Source organism: Porites lutea, chromosome 12 (genome assembly GCF_958299795.1).
Source record: "Porites lutea chromosome 12, jaPorLute2.1, whole genome shotgun sequence".
NCBI classification, from domain to species: domain Eukaryota; kingdom Metazoa; phylum Cnidaria; class Anthozoa; order Scleractinia; family Poritidae; genus Porites; species Porites lutea.
Window position 1 is genome coordinate 10,398,074 of NC_133212.1, and position 5,976 is coordinate 10,404,049.

General features: G+C 38.9%; 1 long non-coding RNA gene across 1 annotated transcript in view; it reads right to left on the reverse strand.

The window, feature by feature from the left end:
- Window positions 1-1,048: 1,048 nt before the first annotated feature.
- LOC140953964 (uncharacterized) overlaps window positions 1,049-5,976 on the reverse strand; it is a 6,964-nt gene continuing 2,036 nt past the window's right edge. Inside the window, exon 2 of the long non-coding RNA XR_012167472.1 lies at window positions 1,049-1,510. This is a non-coding gene — a long non-coding RNA (uncharacterized lncRNA). The remainder of the gene's footprint in view (window positions 1,511-5,976) is intronic.

The window sequence follows — 5,976 nt, forward strand, 5'->3', positions numbered from 1 at the left end:
ATGAAGTAATCTCTATTGACTTCGCACTGCTTTCTGACTTGAAACTCTAATGAAACTGACAAAACCTCCCCTCCCCATCCCACTCTTTTAGCACAAAAAAAGCCATTCACCCACCCACTGTTAGGTCTGGGACTGGGCTATATGCTGACACCCCGCATGACGCCAAGGCCCCCTGGATTTTTTTTGGCTACCCTAGCTTGAACACTGGCGATGCCCGTGTTCAAGCGAATACTGAACGAGCACCTTTTAGGAAAATCACACAGATGTATCTAGCCGGATTTTTGAAAACGCTACCGCCAAATAGACCTGTTTTTTTCGACCTAATTAGCCATTATAAAAACTAAGAGTGCAACCATTGCTTTTTTCTCTTCTCCTTCTTTCTTCCTCTTCGATCTTTCTTTCTCTTCTTTCCTTTACCTTGGTTAGTGTGATTTTGGAGCTTATCGGGCCCAAAAAGGCTGCCATTTGACGCCTTTTCACCCGATGACTGCAAATTTCGTTAGCTTGGTATTCAAAAAATTGGCTAGATGCTTGCAAATAATACTGCCAATCTTTCAAAATGTGCTATTTTGACGTTTCAGGCCATTTGGCATCAACGCTGCTCATTTCGCAGAATCAAACCAACAGCATTGATGCGAAATGACCTTAAACGCAGTTTGCCAGTCCAAAATGGCACACTTATAAGGAATGGCACTAGAGAATTCTTTGGCTCGAAAAGGCAGGTTTTTTTGCGCTCAGCAAGCTCGAAAACCACACTTGCAAGAAAAGAAAAAGGAAAAACAGAAAGAGCAAGGTGGAGAAAAAACAATGGTTACACTACAATGAATTAGTTTTTATATTGACTATTTTGGATTCCGGATTCCATAATGGGCGGGCTTGAATGATTCCAACTACTGAATTTATAGCAGTTAAAAGCCTTCCTCGAACTACAATTATATGATACATAATAACCAAACATTAAGTTCATCGACTATTAGAGTGCTCAATAGTTGAACTAGAGCAATATATAATAATGTAGTCGAAAAGCTGGATTATTTGGTCCAAGACATTTAAATATAGTCATTACTTTATTGATCTACAAGCGTAGAAGCTCTTTACAACTATGCAAAATCTTTTTTCATAAACCTTTTTTTTTTGCTCTTTAACGATTTTGGCAGAGTTCATAGGTTTCACAATTTTCTTTTTTAAAGTACTCCCCGCACTCTTTTTTCCCTTGCGGGGGTGTAGTTTCGAAAATTTTCGCTACAATTTTGGCCTGACCCTCATTGAGACCAACACCAACCGCATACGGAGGGCACCGGGCAGGAGCGTCGACTTTACAAAGAGCGAAGACCATTCTTTTCAACGCCTTTTTACCGAGTGACGCTGTAATTTCCTTAGCCCATGGAGGAAGACTCGGTACTGTAACAGAAATCTTGCCGGCTTCAGAATCTTCTGGTGCAGTTAACATAACGACCAGCACGATGCATAAAACGAATGGGATTAGTTTCATAGCGTCTGCGTATCCAATCTGTTGAGAGAATAAAATAAACAACTATTAATAATAATACTAGAGATTGTAATAACAATAATTGCTATTATTATTATAATTATACTAATAATAATAGCAGTGTCAATTATGACACAGTTTCATTGAGAAATGAAATGGAGATAAAAGAGATCATCCCTTTCCATTTTATCTCCGCCTTCGGTTTCGCCACCCAAACCACTTCTAATTCCCAGAGCGTTTTTTTTTTGCTTGTTTTGTTATGTTTAATTTTGTTTTTTTGATTCGAGGGATTTGTGGTTTCAGTCTGCCCGGATTTGTGTGGATGGATATGTGTGGCAGGGCGCCTCTCGGCATGCACTGCAGAGATGAAATAACAGTGTGCCGGCATACATAGGGTACTGACGATACGGCGGAATCTGGTAGGGGGATTGTTTCTTGAACGAGTTTGATCCATTTGGTGTGGGCTACCTTTTTCGGTTGCCGCCTTAAATAGAACTGTGCGTTTGACTCGTTTACACCTTTTCGCACAAATTATCGGTTAATATAGTGTCTCATTAAAGAATTCTTTCCCAATGTGAAAATGCATAACATTAGAGAGCTTTAGATTTGAGGACAAGAATCGAACGAGTACGATATTTAACTTAAAGTTTTTGCGCGTGTTCTCAACAGACCCCCGGAAAGCTTCATTTTCGTTTTTCTCACCAAAAAAGTTACTAAGGTTAATTATACTGAAGGAGGTTAAGCCCTCTCCCGGTATCAAAATGACAAAACTTCTTACATTTGATAACTTATTCCTGCCACTACGACATTCTCGCTAAAACCAGTTGTAGAAATACGACGGCTATCACGTTTTCCCGCCAAAATGGCGCTGGCTCACGCGCGTGTTCTACTTAGTATTGAGAAAATCTCGTACTCGTAGTGGTCCTCGTCCTCGGGTCTAAAGTTCTCTATTATCTCAAATCTTTAGTAAAGCGTGCAAGCTGAAAGATATTTTAAGATGAAGTGACTTCAGCTAGGACTAAAAGGCGGTTGGAAAATGGGAGTGGTGTTTGTGGTGGTGCTGGCGATGTAGGTGATGGCGATGAAGTTGATGATGAGGATGATGATACTAATATTTATTAATTATAGAACAAGGCAGATTATGGTGTGAAGAATTATGCAGATCGAGGAGTGATGTTATCTCCTCGGTGGTTAACACTGAGCCTCCAATATCTGCATAATTCTTCACTCTCTACGAAACCAAATTCGATAATTATTTTATTATTCATTCAAAATGTTTCTATGTTCTTATTACAAGCTAACCTCCTCCTAGTAGAGGCTTTCTTCAAAACTTTGGCCTATTTCTCGGCACGGTTTCAGGATATTAGATGTTGTTTTCTTGCAGATATTCCTCAAAAAGTAGATAACATCCATCTAGCAATATGTTTTGTGTGTCTTACGTTTCTTTCATTCATTTTTAGTCAGAAATCAGCTTTTCGTCTTTGGATAACCGTGAACACCATTTTTTAGTTCACTATTGCCCAAAGAGCCTTGTTTCTAGGTCAATATACCATCGATCAACCTTGTTTCTAATCAAATATACTATTGAATCGATGGTATAGGTGCTCGCATCTTCCAAATTTAGTCATCGCCAGCTGACTGCGACGAATTAGCCGGGGGATTTGAGCCAATTAGAAATCGCGAAATAGTTTGAATGAATAATAGCGGAGCTCCACGCGCGCGCGAAGTGCGCGTGCGTGGGTGGAGCCCCATAGCTAAGAAAATGTGGTAATCTACCCATCCGACAAAATGTGGTAATCACGTGACCGTACGCACGACCGTCCGTCCGCCTCTCGCACTTTCTAGCTAGTTTGGAAATCGAGGAGAAAACTGATTGCACATCAATGTTGTGGTCAATTAACAGCTGTCAAAACAGGGTATTCACTGACCAGTATCGCCTGGCATTATCGCGGGCTCAGGTATCGATCCATTGAGGTCGAGTATTTTTTTGAAGTTATCCGCCGACAAGTTACTAGTTTTCAAATGATCGCAGGTTCAACTTTATTTTTTTTAAAAATTCATATGAAATGCATGTGTTTATGTCACTATGGCCCGATGGCCCCGCACCTTTAAGATTTTGATTTTAAACTGACCTCAGACGCAAAAATTCAGAGGGTTAGTTAAAAATACAGGCGGGAGGGAAGACCTTTTCTTACCATGGTCACGCCTTGATCACGTCCAACTTTTATCCTCTGATTGGTCAAAATTTGACTGGTGAGTTCACGCGGAAAATTTATTCAGCATCGTGAAACTTGTTTACTTTGACAGCTGAAGCTGACAGAGTTTTGTGTCAACTTGTGATATTTTTAACTGTCTTTTTCCAGTGGATGTATAAAATGAAATACAGCTGCTTTCAAGAGTCTTCTGTTATTCATGGCTGGTTTGTTTATTGGGTTTTTGGTTGAGAAACACGTCGTTTATAAAAGTCGGAAATCCGATTTCGGATAGCGTCGTTTTCGTTTTTTACCTTACTTGATGCGTAAGAGGGTTTTAAAGTCTCAAGCGCTTCTGGCCTTACTTGATAGCTTTCAGGAGCTGCATCTCGAATGGTAAGCCCGAGTAATATTGTATGTGATGTTTGTTTTTCTTTTATATCTAATTTCACGAAATCGAGCACAGCTTATGCGGCAAGTTTATGCACGTTTGTAGGATTTGAGACAATGATCTGACCTATATAGTATCAGGCTTGATATAAGCTTACAGAACTTTAAAAACCCTTAGGATATATTTTCTCTTCGCAAATAGAAAGAAGAAGTTCCGAAGAAGATTTAGTTACAAAGTTGGCTGTGGTAAGAAAACTTTGAGCGATTTTCTTTCCTCGAGTACATCTTTGAAAAAAGCAATCACCGTGAAGCCGGCTTAAAACATAAACTTAAGCTTTCAGCTTAAAAGACTCAGGATTTTTAGAGACACTTTCATACTTGTCTTGTTGTCTCTGTAAATGTTTCACCGAGTTATATTCTTTATTGATTGTTAGTAGTCTCTCTTGCAACTTTAATCGCCGTGCCGTTTGTTTTCAGTTGTTCATGAACATCGGTTGCAGGAGTACTCAAAATGACTCGCGTATCAAACCCTTTTTAAGATTACACATCGTTATAAAACCGTTAAATAAAAAAATAAACATAATCCTGAAATTCCAGGAGCCCATTTAATGTTCATACAAACACTCTACCACAGCTCGCACTGCAAATTTGGCGCTTTTCAAAAGTAAGAACCGGCTGGCCATATAGAGGGTGTGAATGGGGTTAACCGACTAGCGACAAAGGGCGAAAAATATTACTGACTACCGACAAAATGAGTAAAAAATTACCAACTACCGACAGGAAAAACATTAACCGACTACCGACATGGGCTGATATTATCAATATTTGTTTCCAGAAAAAAGAGCATTTTGTATTTAATCTAACCGTTAGCTCGAGGAAGTAAGTAACCTCTTTAAATTTATGACTCATCAGATGGCCTAAGGGAAAGAATTTCCTTTTTTTGTTGTTGATACAGGTACATTGCTACAGCCAATATCAAAATCACAAAGTCACACCTTAAAGATGCTACCGACTTTATAAATTTTATTGAAAAGTCAAAGGTGAAAAAACCGAACGTTTTTTGCTTAGATTAATCCTCAAAGAAAATTCTTTCCCGTTTAATGTAAAGAACTATCAGTACAAACCCACGTTACCGCGATGAGCACAAAGACAGCAGTTTCCTTTCCAACATTTTCATGGCACATATCGAAACACAAAGTTTAAGCAAAACCGTCCCGTCTTTAAACCAACTGTTTGAAAACGCTACATAAATGACATTTTTTCCCTATGGGACATAAGTTTAACCGACTACCGACAAAGATCAAAAATTTTAACCGACTACCGACAAAATTACTGAATTTTAACCGACAACCGACAAGTGGACCCCCCCATTCAGACCCTCCATATAGGTTATTTTAGAAATTTTTGAATGGTTCCGCTAAAAGCACACGATTGATCGTCCTGAATATTGGTTGAGTGCAATTTGTCTTGAAAAATTGTGAAATACTGCATTCTGTCCGAGGTCTGTATGATAAATACAGTAACTCATAGTACTGTTTCACCTCAGATGTGATGTATAAAAAGTATAAAAGGTTGGTTCACAGTATATCCCCAGATGTGTTGGCAAAATTTTGTGACGTAAACTGAAACGCAAAAAATTCGGCCTGATTTGTTTTCCAATTAAGAATTTGTCTTGCAGGTGTAATCTACTGTGATGAAGAGCCATTATGGTTCTTGAATGTGATCGAAGATTATTGCTATTTTTTGGGTGTACATATAGAGAATACTTCACGGAAAGTGCTGGCGTACGGTATTTACGCACGAGTTGTTTATGTATCAGAAATCGAAAGAGTGAGCGCAGCAAACAAGTAAGATTTCTGATACAAAAACAACGAGTGCGTAAATATCGTACAAAGCACTTTCCAT